Raw genomic sequence first — 20,812 nt, forward strand, 5'->3', positions numbered from 1 at the left:
ATCTACTAGATGCCGATGAATAATGGGGAAATGCTGCTGGCGATCACATGGGCTGACGGTAGGACACACTTCCCCCAAATGACAGCCGGATTGGACATTGTTGTAAAACGCAAGCGATCGATCATTGAATGTGGCTACTTGAACGCACACTGTATTGCTAATCAATAATACTAATCGGCGTCCCCCGCCGCCCCCATTTCATCCATACAGTAGATGCTCTGTAATAGTCCGGATGCTAAGCAGTTTGTTTTATTTCATTCGTATATATACAACAGAAATGCCATTCGATATAACGTGACTAGCCTTTATCTAGGGCTGGGCGATATGGCCAAAAACGTTATCGCGATAAAATTATAAAATTATTTTCATATAACTCGATATCGATAATTATCGTCGATATAATGTCTGTCAAGTTTAATTAACTTATTATGCCCGGCGCCGATGGACGGGCTATTAATATACTTGTTTTGCTGCTGCGAATGTCTCGAGAGTCGAGTTGATGTCGTCATCAGTCCGCGCACGTTAGCAGTTAGCTAAAGCAAGCGGAGTATCTCATGACAATGTACTAAATATGACCCTAAAATACATTGCAACAACGTCCACCGTATACCCCACACTACTATAACAGTTACCCTCAGAATTCAAAACACACACCAAATCGGCAGGTAAACTGTAAAATAGCGCCGTGCAAGCTAATTAGCCTAGCCAGCCTCGTTTCCGAGCGGTGTATTCCATGACAATGTACTAAATATGACCATAAAATACTCTGTTCCGCCCCAATACATTGCAACGACGTCCACCGTATACCCCACACTACTATAACAGTTACCCTCAGAATTCAAAACACACACCAACTCGGCAGGTAAACTGTAAAATAGCGCCGTGCAAGCTAATTAGCCTAGCCAGCCTTGTTTACTGAGTCCTACCTCCGGGTCTACTTCCGGGTCTCCTTCCGCTGTCGGCCATCTCCTTCACTGATTGGTTGTTAGTGCGTGTGCTCATATCCAAGCTTGGAAAATCGATATATCGAAACTTTGCGACCACGTTTCATGTTTATTTCGAGGAAATAATTTATCGCGATAGTTATCGTTATCATTTTATCGCCCAGCCCTACCTTTATCCCTATAAATAGCTTTCCAGAAAAAAGACGAGACGAAAACTGCGATAAAGCTTATATTAAAACGCTATAAAATGACAACCAACCGATGGATTTTTATTTTCTTTAAGCCATTATGAAGGCACGGTTTATGCACTCAAGTGACAATGAGAATGGACAGATAGCAATAATATAAAGTATATAGCTATCCAAAAGTACATCGGTTTGTTGACAAACCCTGGTCGTCTAGAACCATATTACACTGCAAACCGTGGTCGTCAAAGTGTTAAGGAGTCACCTCCCAGCCAGTGTTAGGACCATTAGACCAGAGCCATATAATAAGAGTTGCGACACTGTGTGATCTCGCCGCCACGCGATCACGTGGTTCATGTAGCTCGCTTAGTTCCAAAACAAATCTGCACTCATCGCTGTCGACCTGATTTTAGCGAGACAGAGCAGCAGCGACTACTACTGTCAGGGCCGCCTGGGAGAAATGCGAGGCCCTGTGCGAGATTTAACGCGAGGCCCCCCCCCCCCCCCCCCCCCCCAAAGGTAAAAAAAAAAAAAAAAAAAAAAAAAAATTATATATATATATATATATATATTTATTTTTTATTTTTTTTATATATACAGTCAACATATTCTTAAATAATAGCGCTGCCCGAGGCGGGGCATGATACAGTCAACATATAGCAAAAGAGAGAGCGAAAGAGAGCTCCCGTTCTACAGTCAATATACAGTGTACAGAGAGAGAGAGAGAGAGAACATGTGTTTGTCATGTGTGTGTGTGTTAGAGAGAGACTAGAGCATGTATGACAGATTCAAAAGGACAAAGATCAAAAGAGAGAGAGAGAGAGAGAGACACATTGGAAAGAAATTGAAATGCTATTTGGCCCTAAACAGAGAGTACACAGTGGCAGAATACCTGAGCACTGTGACTGAAGATCCTTGAGCACAGCCTAGCCATCGAGAAAGGCCGCCATAGGCAGACTGTGTGTGTTAGAAAGAGAGAGAGAGAGAGAGAGAGAACATGTGTGTTTGTCATGTGTGTGTGTGTTAGAGACTAGAGCATGTATGACAGATTCAAAAGGACAAAGATCAACACTTAAATCCAACAAGAAGAGCAGGGTATACCAGAGAAACCAAAGCAAGGAGCCAATGGCCGACATCAGCTAAATAGGCTAGCCAGGTACTCTGTGACACCAGGCCACACACAGCTTTGGCCAATGGCCCAACGCTACACAAGCTACACAAGCTACACAAGCTACACCATTCACACACAGCACATGTCGTATCTCCAAATGTTGTGAAGTAGCATATGTTTTGCCTGGAAAAAAACATCGTTATTAACAAAACATTCGGGAGGGGAAGGAAGTAAGAGTGGGGTAATGTCATGACATTTTCATTAATCTTAGTTACCTGCACGAGGGCGCAGGTCGAAAGGCCGCAACACAGGTCTCCACGTTGACGAAAGGCCTCAGCGCGCCTCCCTCCACCTTCGCTCCCCACCCCTCCCTCCTGGTATAGTACGGGGGGCCACGGCTCCGGCCGAGGAGACTGGGTGTGGGGAGGACGTGGTGGGCCGACAGCCAGCCAGCCAGCCCACACATGGCGTCTGGCTAACAGTTAGCTCAATCAGGCACGTGGCTCTATGTAGCTGCATACAGCCAGGTGCTCTCACCACGAGCACCAGGCACACACCGTTAGCGTTAGCTACAGTAGCTTTAACTAGTCGACCAGGCTCCAGAGAGAGAAAGACAGATCCACGGCGGGTAAATAATCATATGTTGACTCACGGTCACTCACCATAACGCAGTATCAACGTGGAAGGACACTTTCTTGGCCCCACGGTGTAATTTCTTCTTCTTCTTCTTCGAGTACTTTCCGGCAGACTGGACACCTTTCGGCGTATTGCTTCTTTTGAAAAGACATCCACTCGCCTCGCCTCGCTCGCTCGTTAGTTAGCCGTTAGCTAAGCTAGCTACTAGCCGGCGACAGCATCATGGCTATCCCGACTGAACCACACGGGATAGCACTCAATATTATAACGTAGCTAAAGCTAACTAGCTGTCCCTGTCTTTAGCCGGGATGGCTAGCCTGACTGAACTGTCTAACATGCAACAACTTTCATCTTCAGTCCATCTGCCGAACGATGTCCTCTTCACCTTGGCTCGGATAAACTACAATGCTGCACGGTGCACGCGCGCCGCGCGGAATAGTCAGACGCTTTAGAATAGTGTAACCCCTCCCCTCATTGAAACCAATGCCTGCTGCAGAGCACCAGAGCTCCAATAGTGACCCAGGTGCAGACCCAGAAACAAGTCATTCTACAAACGTGTCTAATGTGAAATATATAAGCATATAAGCAAAACTAGATTTTAGGTCTGTGATGAAAAAGGGCCTCGCGGGAAGGGGGGCCTCGCAAAAAAATAAAAAAAAAATAAAAAAAAAATAATAAAAAATAATAAAAAAAATTAATTTTTTTTCTTTTTTTTTTTTTTTTTTTTTTTTTTTGCGAGGCCCCCCTTCCCGCGAGGCCCTGTGCGACCGCACTGCTCGCACACCCCCTGAGGCGGCCCTGACTACTGTTACAGCAATTTTCGGTAAATATGAACACATAATGTGCATTGATCACTGTTGTGTTCTATCATTTATAGGTCTGCTACTTTACATTTATTTATATATTACTTTATATCACTAGGCGATGGCGGCAATATCGAACGTTACTATATGCTAGCTGACTATTGTTTTACTTTACATTAGCCATTTAACGGCAGTTAAACACTCAAGCATTATTTTATAAATCAGCCCACATTACAGTTACTATGTTGACAACACTTTATATTCAATATATATAATAGCATTTCTGGGGGGTGGCAGAGACAGCATTAATCAATTTTTCTGTTGTCTGTTCCCATAACCTATGATAAGTTACGAAAAATATGAATGCATAGGCTAACATACTGTAACATTCACGGTATGTATGTATTAATATTTTTCTTGTGCTTCTATGGTCAAAAATACACATCCTAATGTTATCTTATGTTAAGACATTCACAGACACATGCACAAAGTGAATATGGAAATGCAGTGAATATCATACCTCAAGCTGTTATTACTTTGCATTTCTTAGCATTTACATTTCATACTGTAACCATCAATGTATTATAAGAGCTCTAATACATCCATGACTAACTTAAACGCTACATTTCATACTGTTACTAGTGTTCACACTGTATATATCTTAGCATATTCATACCACTCTTTTCATACTGTTCATTCTGTTAATGTTCATACTGTATATCTTAGCACATTCATACCTACTATATTTATATATTATACATAATATGTAAGTTAAATTACACTGCACTTTACTGCTTCTTTTGCACTTTGATTTGATGCTAAACTGCATTTCGTTGTCTCAGTACTTGTAGTCTGTGCAAATGACAATAAAGTTGAATCTAATCTAAATCTATATATCAATCATGCCAGAAACTACTCAATTAAGCCAAGAAAGAAGTTTGGTCAACAGTACAAAATATACTAGGCAACCAATTGCATTCCACACTTTTTTTGAATTTTTATTATAGGCCTATAATATGTCCAGGTAGAGGGTCCAGTCTTCCACTCCTGTTGTTGGTAGTGCTATCTTCGGGCCTTGCTGTCACGACTGCTGCTCACAAACCTCAGACTGGACGCACGCACGTCATTATAGTCGTAGTTTATCCTAGAAAACAAAACAGGGAGATAGAGAGTTATGGAGTTGCGCATGCACTCTACAACAACATACATCTTGTATCTCTTATCCATCTCTAACATTTCCATTCCACAGCATGCAAGCATCCTGCTTCAAGAGGTGTATGATTGTGTATGTGACAATAAAACTAGATTTGAATATAAGAGGGTTTAGAGTTCACCCACCAGTTTCTGCTGTGGGAAACTTGGTATTTTAGTATAAATATTTTGCTTGCTTAATCATAACATCTAACTTTTATAGATCGACGTCTTACCATGGTTGGCTGTGCAGCATTTGGATGCACCGATCGGTCCGAGAAAGGGATCCAGATCTGGCTTCCCAAAAGACACAGACAGGAGAAGAAAATGGTTGACTAGTTCATATAGTTTAACTAGTATACAGCTCAGACAACAACTTAAATGTCAGGGCCCTATTCCCCGTACCTGGTTCAACTAAGTCAATCAAAAGTCCCATTATCCAGATTAAATTAACCTGATGTTTGAATCCGCGCTTTCCCTGTTCCTCGAAGGTGGATTCAGTCTTGTTAATTCGAACCAGACTTGATACTCAGGATCATTACGCGCGGCCGCCTCACCTGAAAAGACAGCAGGTGTCGATCGCAGAAATCCTGATTTTCTAACGGCATTGATTGATTGATTGATTTAAAACTTTATTAACAGATTGCAGAATGGGTACAATAGAGTACGGCTCAATAGCCTCGCCGACAAGTTAAATGCATAATCTATAGGCTAATGTTAAGTCCCTCATTACCCCAATCAATCAGATTATATTTCTTTAAATGTGCCTGATGGCAGTAGGCTTAATGGAATGAATAATCGAATGAGATCTATTGCTAGCGAAAATAATTAGTTAAACTCTTTCAGAATAAGTAGATACAAACAAGCCCAAATAGTATATATAATTGATACGAATTAATAGATGCTTATGAGGATATCTGTACTGTATGCGCTCGGCTTAGGTATCATGTACTTTATATATAAACACAGTTTTCAAGGCACGACCCCCGAAATAACGTGTCAGAAAGGCTTGGAGCCGGCTATACAGTTTCACTATTAATCAGGTTTTAATCTGTTTCGGACATAATCCATACATGCATTGAATTGATTAACCTTTGGTTTATACCAGTGACACCTGATGTTCATCATCAGATAACAGTGCTTGAACAGATACATGCATTTTCTCAAATGCATTAATGTCAACGGCTCATTCAATTTCTCAAATCCGTCAAACAGCGCATCTCATCAGACATTTTAATCCCAGTTACAATATCACAATAACGTGTGAGTGACAGTGATACAATTCAACAATCCACAGATTCAGATTCCTCGTAATTCATAATCCACAGTCCACGCATAGACACTTCAATTTATGCTTGAATGAAACACAATCCGGGCGCTCCGTTAAGCAAATACATCCACAGCGGAGAATATGAAACGAATCAGAGCCAAACGCCCGATATTTTCATTCATTAAAAATATCCCAGCGGAATTCACATTTGCAATGCACCGTTATTAAAATAACCACATGCAGTGTGTATCGCGACTCCGAGCGCCGTATCCGTATAAATATGACATGCATTATTTAGGACAAAGTAAATCTATAGGCTAAATATGATTTATTATCAGCATTTTAGGTCTATTATTTTACATTTCAAAAGCCCCCTCTAGGAAAACAAAGCACAAAAACACAATTCAGAATGGTATAATGCAGATCTACACTGTGATAATTATTTCAGGAAGCGAGCTGGCATTTCTTTGCGAGGGTGTGGCCATGGTTCATCCAGCTAACTGAACAAAACCCTCCTCCGGAGCAGGTTCAAACTTTTCGATCTGTTGCCATAGCGACTTAGAAAATCCGACATCGGGGAACGGAAATGTCTGGCTTAAGTCAAGCTATGCTGAAAATTATCCGGCTAACTCAGTTAGCCAGGTACGGGGAATAGGGCCCAGGTCAGCTTAGATAGATACTTTATTAATCCCCTTGGGGAAATTCAGAAAATTCAGCTTGACTTAGATGTGACATGTCCAAGTAAATCACATGTTCTTTTTCTTGTTGTCTTCATATCAATCTTGTGACAGATACGACAAACCCCCTAATCTCATATTTGTTTACCTTTATTGTCATTATCTGTTATTAATTTGTCATCTTTTGACATCATGTCAAACTATGTATTTATTGTAAGTATGACCAGAGCTCTTTTTCACTTTCTGGTCAGACGCTTTTGTGTGTCTGATTGTAAACGGTGCATACTCTTTCTATGGCAATAGAAACAGATAATAAACTATGTTCTATTTTTGATACAATTTGACTCCTCTGAATTTCTACAGTTTCACTGTTGGGCTCATTTAAAATATTCCACAACAGGTTCAATGTGTTTACTGTAATATGTACATGACTACAATATTTGTGCATCGCCCTAAGCCCAAGAGGAAGGGTCCCGCTGTGAGAACCACCACAAAACCTCCAGCACATGTTCATGCAGTGGCCAATTACCACATATTGTGCCCAAATGAACTTTGGTATGAATAACGTGAAGTTATAATTTATTTAATATTTCAATGACTAGCCTACAGACTAGTAACACTGACAATGCCATGTCATCATTTCAGATATTGAGGGACAAATTAAGTTCCATAAATGGTAAGTCGATATATAACATATTTAATATGAATTAAATCATTTGTGAAAATAATTTCAGACAATAACGTTCCACCATATTTAATACTACAGGCTCTCCATCAAAAAACATAAACATAACGGCAGCATAAATGAGAATGTTGTCTCCCAAATAACTGTTAAGCGAAAACAAATAAATAAATACCCCGGGGGACACTCCTCTTCTGCAGCTGGGGAGAGAGCTGCCATGCGGGGGTACGGGAGGAGGCTTTGTTTTTCAGCCTGCTGTCGGTCTTCCCTGGCCAGAGCTCCTGCCTCAGGACAAGCACAGGGCTGGGTGGGGGGCTAGGAGCACAGGGCTGGGTGGGGGGCTAGGGCACATGTCCCAGTCCTGGTCTCAGAATGGAGGAGCTGATGGAGCGCAGCCCTGCACCTGACCCCACAAAAAACGATACCTGTGCTCTCTACGATCTTACGGGCTACATTGTGAATAAAGTAATGAGATATTCCAACATTTGTGATGAATGCCAAAATGCAATTAAGCACAATGATGAGTCCTGAAGGAGAGCACAGTATTTACTGAAGCTGAAAGAATTCAAGCCAGGTGCACTTTGTCGGCCGTCACAAGAGGCCTTTGTTCTAGTCCGGCAAATCGAGGAGCTGTTCCGAACCAAGACCAGTGCCGCCCTCATGGAGCTCCCAAATGCCATGGATTTGCTGGAGAGAGAGGCTAGGCTGTTAGACAGCTTGCTTCCCTCATGCGATGATGTACAAAAAAAATAACCAACAGATACATCAGGCTGAGGTTGAGAATCGCAGCAAAGCACATCCGGGCTGAAAGGAAAACAGTGCTGTCCGACGATGGGCATCTTGGAAGTAAAAGCCTGACGAAAAGGGCAAAAAAGGACCAGCAAAGCCGGGCAACATCTAGGCCTACAACAAGCACCTTGATCGTTGCCGTGACTCTCCATCGCCCCACCAGCTTCTCCATCACCCCACCAGCCTCTCCATTGCCCCACCAGCTTCTCCATCACCCCACCAGCCTCTCCATCGCCCCACCAGCTTCTCCATCGCCCCACCAGCCTCTCCATCGCTCCACCAGCCTCACCACAGCTCCTACATAAATGGTAAGTCGATATATAACATATTTAATATGAATTAAATCATTTGTGAAAATTATTTCAGACAATAACATTCCACCTTGTAGCTTTTTTATGTTATTTTCTTTTTAAGGATATGTGCACATGTCAACCATAGAAATGTACACACATGGATTGGGTTAGGTGCTGGGGGCCACTGTACATACTAATACTACAACTCTGTACATACATCTGAACTATTATTCAGTAGTACTAATTTATATATTTAATACCCAGTTTAACCACCAGTAGGCCTACATTGTATATTACTACACAACATATATGAATACAGTACGGCTCAATACACACAATTGTTAAGGGGATGCAGACCAGAGAAAGACTTTCGTCTTGTTTACATCAGGGTCCCCCATTTTCAATTCATCATAACATAATATGACATGAATGAATGAATGAATGAAAACTTTATTTAACAGATTGCAGAATGGGTACAATACAGTACGGCTCAATACACACAATTGTTAAGGGGATGCAGACCAGAGAAAGACTTTGGTCTTGTTTACATCAGGGTCCCCCATTTTCAAGTCATCATAACATATGACATACACAACATACATGACATCATGACATTTATGGCATAGGGACATACATGACATACAGGTATATAGTACTGTTACATTTGTGACATATATAAGATATGCAAATATACAGTACTGTTACCCATATATCCTAACAGAGATTATATACATATGATGGGGAGGAGACTGTACACACATACAGATAGACAATACTGCTACATCTATACATTTATGACATACCAGATTTACAAATACAGTATTGTTTGTGATACAAAAATAGTCTAAAAAAGAGAGTATATACATTTGACGAACGTATGGTAACGTTAGCTAACATTTAGAATCTAACAAGCTATTAACTTACGATAAACATTAACTAAAGCTGGCTACATAAAATACCACTATTGACTAAATCCATGAGTGATCTGCTAATGCGTTAAAATGTAAAAAGTAAGTAAAGTAAAGTAAACTTACCAGTGAGAGTGCCTCGTAAACAATGAAAAGTAATGGGGTTCAAAGCTGGAAACTTGTCCTGCTCGCAGAGTTTGGAACTACGTACGCCACATGAGGTGCTCCACTTCCGCATTCCACGATAACAATGAAAGCCTATGGAAGTGTCGCAACTCTCTTTTAGATGGCTCTGCATTAGACTAAGATAGACTGTGTGTGCGGAGTGTATGTGTGTGTGTGCTTTGTAGGGCTGACCTCTATTAATCGATTAGTCGACTAATCGGTCGAAAGGAGCCGTAGTCGACTGGCCAACCTCTTAGTCGAATATAATAAAAAAATAAATACATTTTTTTTTAAATTTTTGTATCATTCTTTCCAAAAGAAAAGAGGCCTAGAATCGTGGCTAACGCTAATGGCACGCATACCAGAGGCTAACTGCCTACGAAAACAGGCACAGAGGCACTGAAAGAGGATTTCACCCATCTAATGAACACACTAGACTAGACAAATATCAAGATGTATCCATCAGTGGACCAATTGCATGCTTTTGCAGAGGACAAGAAAGCCTTCAGTCGACTCCTTCAGACATTAAGCACCCCCCACAGCGCAAATGGAATGATAAAAAATAAAAAATAAATATATATTTTTTTTTGGACCAATAGTCGACTAACGGCAAATTTTGGCCAATCCTAGTCGACCATCCAAATCCTTAGTCGGGGACAGCCCTAGTGCTTTGTATATGTGAGTTTTACCTATGTATGTGCATTACCTATGTACACTTTAAATATGTTTGTGTATTTTATGCATGCATGTTTCATGTGTGTGAGCGCATGTGTGTTCTGTGTGTGTGTATGCATATATGCGTGTTGTGTGAGTGTGTATGTGTGTGTGTACATATGTAAGCACCTTTACAGTAATTATGATACCCTCAGCAACGATACCAGCACCATAAAATAAAAACAAGGCAGCATTGGTCTATACAGGGGGGCTATGGGTAATGGGGAAACCCACAGAGTACAGTGGCAGACAGTGCAGGTCCGATATGAGGGTCCCATATTTCATAGAAAATGTCCAGTTTAGAGTGTAAAATGCACGTGATGTATTCACAGGGAATGCAGTCCATAATAATATTGTGCCATGATCTCTTTGATGGGACCTCGTCTTTGATCCAGAATAAAATTATGTTTTTCCTAGCAGAAAATGTCAACAAATTGAACAGTCTCCTATGTTTGAAGTTGGCAATATGAATATCTGGGAGGCCTAGTAAGAGGCACAGGCGATCCAGTTCGATGGGGATCTGGAATATATCAGATAGTTCCTCTACGATGTCGAACCAGTAGCTCTGGAGCTTTACACAGGACCAAAAGCAGTGGACGTGGTTTCCAATCTCTATCTTGCATTTAAAGCAGAGTGGGGACGCGTTGGGATCCATTTGACTTTTAAGGGCAGGGGTTATGTAAGATTCTAACTTCAATAGACTTGGTGCGGTTGCAAACCGAGAATATTTTTGCATAGGTCCATGCATCCTGCCAGTCCTCGTCTGTAATCTCTGTGTCTAGATCTTTTTCCCAAGACTGTTTAGTGACAAGGGAGGATAAAGATGAGTTAAGGTTTAGCGTACTATAAAAAATTTAGATTTGTCTTTTAGAGAGCTGCAAGGAGAGGGCTTTCTCTACCTGCAAGGTGGAGCTATTGGTTAACAGTGAGGTGTCCTTAGTGATACGTAAACTGTCTAATTTGTAAATATTTGAAAAATTCCGTTTTCAATAAGCCATAACGCTGCTGTAACTGTAAAAAGGACATCAGGGTCTGACCATCAAATAGATCACCAAGATTGGTTATACCCTGCGTATGCCAGATCTTGAAGCCACCGCCAATATGGCCCGGCTTGAAGTCAGGGTTGCCTACGATCGGGGTAAGAGGAGAAGTCAGCTTAGCTCGGCCCTCCACCTTACAGACGGTCCTCCAGGCCTTGATGGAGCATAGCGTGATGGGGTTAGAGCATAGTTTCCTAACAGACTTAAAGTCTTTGATAAATAGCAGGTTCCACAGGGGGGACTTAGATTGTGAACATTCAATGTCTAGCCAGATTGAGAGTGGGTCTAGTTTAAACCAGCCAACAAGCACCCTAAGGTGTGCTGCTAGTTGGTAATGTTTTATATTAGGCAGGTCTGGACCCCCATCAATGCCGTCCATCTGTAATTTGGCCATTTTCAGACGTGGTTTCTTCCCATTCCAAATTAATGAGCTTAGCCAGCCTTCTAGCACCTTGATAACCTTGTTTGTCAGCAGCACTGGGACCATTTGAAGAGGATATAATAGTCTAGGGAGTACGTTCATTTAACGAGGGCTATCCTACCTAGCCAGGAGATTGGCAAAGGGGCCCATCTAACTAAGTCTGCCTTTATGGTGTCTAAGAGAGGGGGGAAGTTGGCCTTGAGCAATGTATCAAAGGTGGGTGTTACAAACACTCCTAAGTGCAACGGCAGGCAGTGTCGGCGTCAGAACGAATTTACCAGGGGGGCATAAGGTAATTTCGGGGGGGCATAAAATATACGCTTCAGAAAACGCATTTCACGCAAACCAACACGCATTTCAAAACATGAGCGCACTGCAGGCATAAGAGATAAGACAGTCTCTCTCTCTCTTTCTCTCTCTCTCCTTCTCTCTCGCACGTCACGTCACAAACACACTGGCGTCTTGCGCACACACACAAAGTGAAAGATCACGTATTTCGTTTTCGTATTATTAATACTGACAAGGGCCAAGGGGCAAGGCAGCTTAAATTAAACAGTATGAAATAAGCCCGAGGCTGGGCTTCACATTCAAGTATTATTAATAATAACAATTGGGCCAAGGGGCAAGGCAGCTTAAATGAAACAGTATGAAATAAGCCCGAGGCTGGGCTTCACATTCAAGTATTATTAATAATAACAATTGGGCCAAGGGGCAAGGCAGCTTAAATTAAACAGTATGAAATAAGCCCGAGGCTGGGCTTCACATTCAAGTATTATTAATAATAACAATTGGGCCAAGGGGCAAGGCAGCTTAAATTAAACAGTATGAAATAAGCCTGAGGCTGGGCTTCACATTCAAGTATTATTAATAATAACAATGTATATGACTTATTGATTAAAGGAATTGTAGGCGGCGAGTCGTGGCACTGAACCTCCTCAGGACGGTGTCCTTCCATTCCGTGGTACATTTTCGCGTGAGGTCCTTCTCAAACGCCAGCTGAACCAATTGGGCCTTTCGTCTGTGGAGCATTGTCCGTCTGTGATCCGAAAAAACGTTCCGTAGCGTTGAGAACGAGTTCTCGCACATTGCGGTGGAGGCGCCGAAAGTTAATGCGTGCTTGAACGCAATCAATACACTGGGCATTGCCACAAGAGTTTTGTGGTAGTGTGACAAAATGTACTTTGTGTTCCAGATCCCCTCCTCGATTGGCTGTGATTCCTTTTCAGTCTTGAAAAACTCTTTTGCTGCTACAAACTCTGCCTCAATTATAGGTGATCGTGACAGGTCCATGATATGCTTCACAGCTGTAGCATCTAGAAATGTGTCACTTTTTGGATCGAGTGCAGCAAGTGCCCTAGCCAGTTGAGTGTTGCGTTCACTAAACCTCTGATCCATTTCTCCAACAACTGACTCGATAATGCTAATGTACATTCTCTTGAGTTCTGTTTTGCCATCAGCATCCCTCTGGCCTGTTGTTCCCTCAACCACATACCCATCCATGTTCGTGTTTGTTGTGCGTTTTCTTTTAGGGGTTTCTCTTTGTCTCAGTGATGCACTGGTATCTGTGGTCATGTCCCACACCTTGTCAAACTCCTCATCACAACGTAGTTTTCGTACGCATTCTTTTGAACTAGCCACAACACGCAGACCTGTCAACAAGTCAGCATCCTCTCTTTGTAGCATTTGGTTTGCTGGGTCAAGCAGGGCAAGCACTCTGTGCACTACGTTTGCAGTGAATGCAAATCTGGGCTCAGTCATCTCTCGCAGCAGGCCCACAGCTTCCATTCGTAGCTCTGCGCCATGGGCCCGCACAGCGTCGATCTCAGTCAGAAGAGATGTGATGTTGTCAAATGATTTTAAAATGACAGACACGGTGGCAAGGTGCCCTGTCCACCTCTGTTCTAGAAGGCGTTTAAGACGCTCACCCTTGTAATGCACAGCAACTGTGGGCTTCTTGCAGAATTTGTACAACGTGCTACACACATTAAAAAAGTCCACTACAGCTGGCTCGGCTGACATCGCATGTACTACGACCAAATGTAGCTGGTGGTTCAGGCAGTGTACGTAAGGTATCTCGAGATCCAGTGTCTGTTGCATTAGCTTCTGCATGCCACCGTGCCTCCCTGACATCACTGAAGCCCCGTCATACACCTGGCTGAGAATCTTTGACGAGTCCAAACCAGCATTCTTTAGCTCAGCTAAGACTGTGTCTGTCAATGTCCGTGCATCACCTGCGTCAGCTGTCGCTATGGTTACCAGGCGCTCTGTCACTTCAAATGACTGGTCTACAAAACGAATGACAACAGATATATTTTCACATCCCGTGGGATCGCGTGTTCCGTCCACTTTCAATGTGAAATTCGAGTCGCCTACTTCTTCCACTATAGCCTCAGTCACCACACTGCTAAGTGTACTTATAAGTTCATTTTGCATGTCATGACAAGTGTATGTGGCGTTTCGAGGGATAGTTTTCACTATGTCAGCCAATTCTGGGTCCTTTTTAATTGTGTAGTCCAATAAGGACAGGAAAAGACCACTTCCCCCCTCAGACATGTCACTAAAAGCATCTAGCTTTCCACGTAAAGGCAACTGGTTTTCTACCAGAAACCCGACAACATCCACGAGAGCCGAGAAGTAGTACCTGTTCCTTCGTAGCTGGTCTGTGTTGACAAGTGTCGAAATCTCCTTGCCGGTATTGACACGTCTCACTCGCTCCTTCCACATTGTGTAGCTAGAGAGATGCTCCTTTGATGTTTCATGTTTATGAAATCCCCTGTCCCTCTCTGTGGCATTTTTCCAATTACGGTATCCAAGATTCACAGAACCATCCACTCTCCGATTGGTGCTACTGCCAATAGAACAAAAATTCCGGCAGCAGAAACAAAAAGCTGCATCAGCATGTTCACTGTACTCGAGCCAGTCTCTGTTTTGGAACCACGTCGCTACAAATGACCGTTTCCTACCGCTAAACATGCTGGCAGGCAGGGCCGCCTCAGGGGGTGTGCGAGCAGTGCGGTCGCACAGGGCCTCGCAAAATAAAAAATAAAAAAAAATAAAAAAAAAATATTTTTTTATTTATTATTTTTTTTTTTTTTTTTTTTTCTTTTTTTTTTTTTTGCGAGGCCCCCCTTCCCGCGAGGCCCTTTTTCATCACATACCTAAAATCTAGTTTTGCTTATATGCTTATATATTTCACATTAGACACGTTTGTAGAATGTGTCTGACTTGTTCCTGGGTCTGCACCTGGGTCACTATTTGAGCTCTGGTGCTCTGCAGCAGGCATTGGTTTCAACGAAGGGAGTGGTTACTTACATCCAGAGCCGTATACGCCGCCGGAAACTTAAACGAAGAAGAAGAAGAAGAAGAATCAGCTGCGTTTGAATATTTCACGCGTGCAGCTTTTGACTATTATGCTTAGTTATGCCAGCCAAGGTCGGTCATTATCAGTCGGTCAGTCACCAAGGAACGTTGATGAAAGGCGGGACAAATGGCCGGAGCCTTGTCATGATGCAGTCGGGATATAGGCCATGGCCCATGATGATATCGACTAGTAGCTAGCTTAGCTAAAGGCTATCTAGCGTTAGCTAACCTGCAGCCAAGGATGAAGAGGGTCGTTTGGCAGATGAACTTCGTCAACTCCACGCGGTTGTCTCCATCGTCTTGGACGTTTGGTGAGTTTTTAACCTATTCTATTAACTCTATTCTATTCCCGCCGTGGACATCGCTCTCTCTCTCTCTCTCTCTCACTCTCTGGAGCTAAACTGGCCGACTAGCTAATAGTACTACTAGTAGCTAACGGTGTGTGCCTGGTGTCAGCACCTGGCTGTATGTAGCCGCATAGCTTGCTTCTGCGTTAGCTAATGGTTAGCGATAGCCTGGTTGAGCTAACTGTTAGCCAGTTAGCTGTTTAGCTTCGACGTTAACTGGGAACGTTCGTTTGATGCTATCAGTTAGCCTTGAGTTAGCTGTTAGCTTGTGCTACGACCATTGACATTAGCCGTGAGAATAGCAGGGGGTTCTGGCACTCTGACTACGACATCATCTTTGACAGAAGATGTAGTCGGGCCTGCACCATGACAAGGCTCTGGCAGCAGCTTATTTTTGTCCCGACAGCGAGAGGCCTTTCGTCAACGTGGAGACCTGTGTTACGGCCTTTCGCCCTGCGTTCCTTGGTGCAGGTAAGATTAATGAAAATGTCATGACATTACCCCACTCTTCCTTCCTTCCCCTCCCGAATGTTTTGTTAATAACGATGTTTTTTTCCAGGCAAAACATATGCTACTTCACAACATTGGAGATACGACATGTGCTGTGTGTGAATGTCTTGGTCGTTTGTGTAGCTTGGGTAGCGTTGGGCCGTTGGCCAAAGCTGTGTGTGTCACAGTACCTGGCTAGCCTATTTAGCTGATGTCGGCCATTGGCTCCTTGCTGCTTTGGTTTCTCTGGTATAGACCCTCTTCTCTTTGGATTTAAGTGTTGATCTTTGTCCTTTTGGATCTCTCATACATGCTCTCTCTCTAACACACACACACATGCTCTCTCTCTCTCTCTCTCTCTCTCTCTCTCTCTCTCTCTCTCTCTCATACATGCTCTCTCTCTAACACATATGCTCTCTCTCTCTCTCTCTCTCTCTCTCTTTCTAACACACACAGTCTGCCTATGGCGGCCTTTCTCGATGGCTAGGCTGTGCTCGCTGAGTCTGTATAGTCAAGGATCTTCAGTCACAGTGCTCAGGTATTCTGCCACTGTGTACTCTCTGTTTAGGGCCAAATAGCATTTCAATTTCTTTCCAATGTGTCTCTCTCTCTCTCTCTCTCTCTCTCTCTCTCTCTTGGATTTAAGTGTTGATCTTTGTCCTTTTGGATCTCTCATACATGCTCTCTCTCTAACACACACACACATGCTCTCTCTCTCTCTATCTCTCTCATACATGCTCTCTCTCTAACACACATGCTCTTTCTCTCTCTCTCTCTCTCTCTCTCTCTCTCTTTCTAACACACACAGTCTGCCTATGGCGGCCTTTCTCGATGGCTAGGCTGTGCTCGCTGAGTCTGTATAGTCAAGGATCTTCAGTCACAGTGCTCAGGTATTCTGCCACTGTGTACTCTCTGTTTAGGGCCAAATAGCATTTCAATTTCTTTCCAATGTGTCTCTCTCTCTCTCTCTCTCTCTCTCTCTCTGTACACTGTATATTGACTGTAGAACGGGAGCTCTCTCTCGCTCTCTCTTTTGCTATATGTTGACTGTATCATGCCCCGCCTCGGGCAGCGCTATTATTTAAGAATATGATGACTGTATGAAAAAAAAATTTAAAATAAAATATATATATATATATATATATTTTTTTTTAACCTTTTTGGGGGGGGGGGGGGGGGGGCTCGCGTTAAATCTCGCACAGGGCCTCGCATTTCTCCCAGGCGGCCCTGGTTGTAACACCATTTGTTTGGGATGCTCAGTCCCGAGATCATTTACCGTTACCGCCAACGGTTGTGGATCTGGTGGATCATCATCATGATGGCCTATAACCACCATGTTAGCTTCTGCTGTAACAGATGCAGCACCAGCACCTCGAAGTGCAGCACCGGCGGGGGGGCCTGGGCCTGGCGCTTCTTGGCAGACTTCTTCAACCACGTTAGATGTTGGAAGGCCTTCACCAGGAGGAGGCATTCTTGAAGGAGGCCGTGAAGAAGCCTTAGGTGCGCCTGCCCCAGCCAACCATTTTCGTATATCCATTTTATTTGTATGTCCGTCTCCAAGAAGTGATTATTATATTTTACCTGAGTCTGACTCTATCTTTGACTTTCGCGCTCACTGACCTCACTCAAGTCACGCCCTACCCATATCAATTCAAATGCAGTCACGCCCTACCCGTCAACTCAACGTGACCAATAATAACGCGTGCGTGAGCCGTGGCGTGAGATCAAACATACAATTCCTTTAAGACTTTTTTTGTTTAATTTCGTTTAATAATAGGCTAAATAGCCTATTTATAAAGGAAAACATCTGACTTTTACTATAATAAAAAAAATGTAATGTTTAATTATTTTATTTTTTTATAATAATTGACCATGCCGGTTGGAGGGGCACAGTGCCTCATCTGGGGGGGCATGGCCCGCGAATGCCCCCCCATGGCGCCGACCCTGCAGGTGAAGCTGATCTGCAATCAACATCCTCTCCCTTTATATATCCCATTTTGTGGAGTGTTAGTTAGCTCTCTGGTTCATTGGTTGTGGTAACTATATTCTGTGTCTTTGTGGTAGAGCTCTCTCTGTCGTTTGCTATAGAGCCGTGGTTCTTTGTGTGTTTTGGTATAGAGCTGAGGCTCTTAGGTAGTTTTGTGTGAGAGCTAGTAAAAGCTCTGTGTGAGCTGGTTTTGTGTGAGAGCTAGTCAAAGCTCTGTGTGAGCTGGTATTCTGTCAGAGCTGGTCAAAGCTCTGGTTTTCTATACTATAGCATAGTATATTTTGTGTTCCTTGTTGTTGCACATTTCTGTTAACCTTAACCTTTGGATATTTGTTTATTCCCTGTTCATCCAGCCTATGGTGATTGTCTTTCTTTTGTATTAATCTTTTGTTTTCGCACACAGGGACATTGAGGACAGGAAGATACCCTGGGTCAAAATGTTTGCATCACGTAGGTGACCTGCTGTTAAAGACACCAGCCTTAGAAGTGAGCACCGCCACCTGTACTTTTGGGCGTCCGCGCCTGTAAGGGTGGGTGGGCTTTCATTTCCTTTTGATATTTAATTTGGTGCCACTGGTAGTCCTCCTTGATCTCTGTGTTGCTGAGTTTTTGTGTGTATATAAAAATAAATACTATTATTTTGCAAATTGTTTCTTGGGTTTTGTGTCACTGCACCCTCACCTACCCTGTCTGTGGCCTTGTGTTGCGTCTCCTTACTGGGGTACGTAACACCAATAAAAAAAAATACGACAAACAAGCGCTATGGTCGGCATGAACTAACGACAAAGCGCGTGGCTGGCATCCAAAGTGTTAAGGAGCCTTCTCATGTTGTCAGTAGAGTTCCTACCCTTAATAAAACCTGTCTGATCTTCGTTAATAATGAAAGGGAGCACTTTTTCTAGACGCATGGACAGGATCTTGGAAAGCAATTTTTGGTCCGAATTAACCTCTTCCGCCAGTGCGGTATGTCGGCAGACTGCAAATGACATCTGGTCATAAATCAATATCTCCAGATTGTTCTACAAAATTAGCGTTTTTATTTTCAAACGTATTCAAGTATAAACATCATAACCATGTCACAACAGCATTTATAATATATACCCGGTATTATCATCAATACGTTAGTTTAGGAATAGGTTAAAGTGTTATTAGATAGATTTTCCTTTAGACATTTCTGTATATTTCGCGAGAGGCGACCATTTTGGAAAACCTTGAATCATGGGAATTGTAGTTTTTTTGCAGCCATTTTGTAGCGGACATCCAGAGCTCTGGATCTGCGTTGGCATTTTTCAAAACTACACTTCCTGAAAGGATCTATGGGGTTCAAGGTTCATAGTTCTGTATGCATTATTTTAATAACTCTTATTATTCTGGATAATATACCACAAAATGTAACGTTATTGACAAATATTGAAATGCAGTTAGTTTCTCTTCCCTATTGTTAGCATGCAGCAACAATTAGATCTGAAATTTGTTTCAAAACGGTTGCACTGTGGTGAAGATAAAAAAGTACAGTAGATTACAGTAGATTTCATTATCTGTTCTTATGCACGCCTGGTGATACTAAATCCAAATTGAACTCGGCCATTTGAAAGATAATATATATATAAATGTGCAAATTGGCTATAATAAGGTAATTTATAAGCCTGCTATTCTATATTCTATAATAATATTTCAAATTGCATTGGATTTTTACACATAATCTCAAGAAGGTACTGAACGAGATCAGTGGCAGTTTCTAATGTTTGGTCATTATTAGCATTGTCTCAAAGATGCAAAGAAAAATCATAATTCATATTCTCCTTTGTTTCATCACAATTTAAGCAAGCCACTGAGAATACATGCACTGAGGTCCATAGATGTCCCTAGATACCAAGAATATGCAAATGGTCCTTGTAGAAGTGGAGCAATATTCCATTTACTTAGGTATGTATTTTAGGCGGATTTTCAGGAAATACAATGGTAAAAAGGGGGGGGGGTATGTATCTTTCATGTATGTTGCATCAAAACAGTTGTGTAGTACATCCACCAGGCCGGGAGGGGGTGATACTTTGTCCGTGGGTCTGCTATCTCCCATGGTCCGTTCAGAGTATAACGACTTTGGGTCATTGAAAAGCGCTATACAAAATAAATGAATTATTATTATTATTATTATTATTATTATTATTATTATTATTATTATTATTATTATTATTATTATTATTATTATTATTATTATTATTATTATTATTATTATTATTATTATTATTATTATTATTAACATTAGCGAAAATGAATGACAGTGATTTTTTTACACGAAAGAAGCTTTGGGAGGGAGATTAGTGGCGACCATACATGCTTATACAAGCAGAGGGATGTGGTCCTGGTCAGTGATAGGTGCAATTGAAATTGAAATTGTGAAATTATGAAATTGAAAGAGTGAAATCGTTTCAGAGGGCATCTATAGGCGCAGGAACAGTCCAATAGGCGAAGCAAGACGCTTTGCCAGTATTAATATAACTAGGGTTATCATTCATACCTTTGTTACCTATATCATACCTTTCTCATGTATATCATAATGTGGAATAGTGAGCAAGATAACAAAATATTATTATCCATTCATTCTCTAAAATGACTAATACCCTTTCAGCTCAGTTCACCCTGTGTCATAATGATTGGTAATAATAATACAAATGTGTTTCAGGCTGCCATTCACGCACGCACGCACGCACGCACGCACGCACGCACGCACGCACGCACGCACGCACGCACGCACGCACGCACGCACACACACACACACACACACACACACACACACACA

This window comes from Notolepis coatsorum (genome assembly GCF_963971535.1).
Source record: "Notolepis coatsorum genome assembly, chromosome: 19".
Lineage (NCBI taxonomy): Eukaryota > Metazoa > Chordata > Actinopteri > Aulopiformes > Paralepididae > Notolepis > Notolepis coatsorum.